Below are 1,675 nucleotides of genomic sequence, written 5' to 3'. Positions count from 1 at the left end.
TCTTGAACTTAGGTGAATGAATATTCTGAGGATGGACTATCTAAATATATGGCAGAGAATATCAGGTACAAGATGAGGAGAATAATTTTAGCAGAGAAAACAGAGCCTCATCGGGAATGAAATCCTCAAACCGTGGTCTTGGGTGCTTCTCCACAACTACACAAAGTAGTGTTGATAAATATGATACAGTAAAAATCTAAGGCGAGGATGCCAATTCAACCTTATAGGTACCACTGAGGCTTGCTTGGCTGAATGGCCGAGTGGGCTGAGCCTCATGACTGTAATATCACTCTAGAAGAACATGCCTTCTTCAAAAGGAACATAAAGAATGGACAAAAGGGATTGGAAGCACCAAGATCAGAACAGGCCATCGGCCAGGCGGGCGGCAGGGAGGGAGCTGAGTGTGTCCGGTGGGCTGGGCAGGGCTGGGCTGGGCTGGGTTGGGGGAGCCACCAGCTCACTCACATGGATCATCCTGCCAGGGCCAGAGTTGGCAGCACCATCATGAGGCCGAGTGCCCCAGTCGCCACAGGGGCAGTACTTTGAAATTGATCTTGGACATGATTGTCACCACACTTTGTCAGCGCATACATCCTTTTCTTTTCTTTTCTGAATAATTTTTTTATACTTCGATGCAACAAGCTTTAGAATTAGCTTTGGATCGTGCAGAGTACGTCATTGAAAGTGCCCGTCAGAGACCTCCTAAATGGCAATATTTATCTAGTGAAAGGAAATCTGCATTTCAGAATCTGTATAGAAGAATGTGAGAAGGAGCCTGAGATAAAGCAGAAGCTGAAACGAAATGTGAACTTGCTAGGAGCTCTTCTGCACGAAACACTCTCCTGTTAGTCAGCCTGTACCTAGGAAATGAGGGCTATTCATTGATGCTTAAGGGAAAGAATGGATCCAATTCTGAAACCATCTGCCTGCCTTTTGAAGAAGGAGAACTGCTTGCATACTTGGATGCTGAAGAATTACCACCTATTTTGGTGGATCTCTTGGGAAAATCTCAGGTTAATCTTTTTCATCGTGGGTACGTCATAGCAGAAATACGTGACTATGGACAATCTGGAAATATGAAGTCTCCAGGTTATCAAAGTAGGCACATTCTCTTACATCCAACAATGCGGACTTTAAACTGTGATGTTCGTTCTATAACAAGTAACAACCATAAATGAACACTGTAATAAATAAAATTAATATAGAGTGATAAAATTACAAATATCATGGTTTCAAAGGGTTTATTGAAAGCCATTTAGAAAAATGAAGCCACCTACCTATTAAGATTTAATTCAAATGCCACACCATACCTTTGCCCACCAAGCTGCTTCAGCAGGAAAAAAAAGCATACCAATCACGTCCTGAGTCTTTATACCTCTATCAATGTTATCACACTTCCTGTCCACCTCATCGTGGGAAATGTAGTTTTGAAAGTCCTAAATGTCCACAGGAAGTTTAGATCAGGGATCTCAAAATTAGTTCAAGGACTCCCAAATTTCCAATATCACAACACAGGAAGACAAACTTCTCCTTGAGAGCCAGCTTATCAAGCCTTTGTGTCTTGATCCATCGACAGCTGTGACTTGTACTGCAAACAGATTGCTCTAGAATCAACAGAAGATGAATACTCGACCAATGAAACGATGTTTCCAGAGATAACTCCAGATCTTCCCTG

General features: G+C 42.4%; 1 pseudogene; it reads left to right on the top strand.

Moving 5' to 3' along the window:
* Window positions 1–632: 632 nt before the first annotated feature.
* LOC123254621 lies at window positions 633–1,161 on the top strand (annotated as a pseudogene).
* The last annotated feature ends 514 nt before the right edge of the window (window positions 1,162–1,675 follow it).

The sequence above is a fragment of the Gracilinanus agilis genome, unplaced genomic scaffold (assembly GCF_016433145.1).
Source record: "Gracilinanus agilis isolate LMUSP501 unplaced genomic scaffold, AgileGrace unplaced_scaffold26867, whole genome shotgun sequence".
In the NCBI taxonomy this organism is placed as follows: domain Eukaryota; kingdom Metazoa; phylum Chordata; class Mammalia; order Didelphimorphia; family Didelphidae; genus Gracilinanus; species Gracilinanus agilis.
Note: the sequence above shows the minus strand (reverse complement) of the source record. Positions and strands in the feature narration are given on the sequence as shown.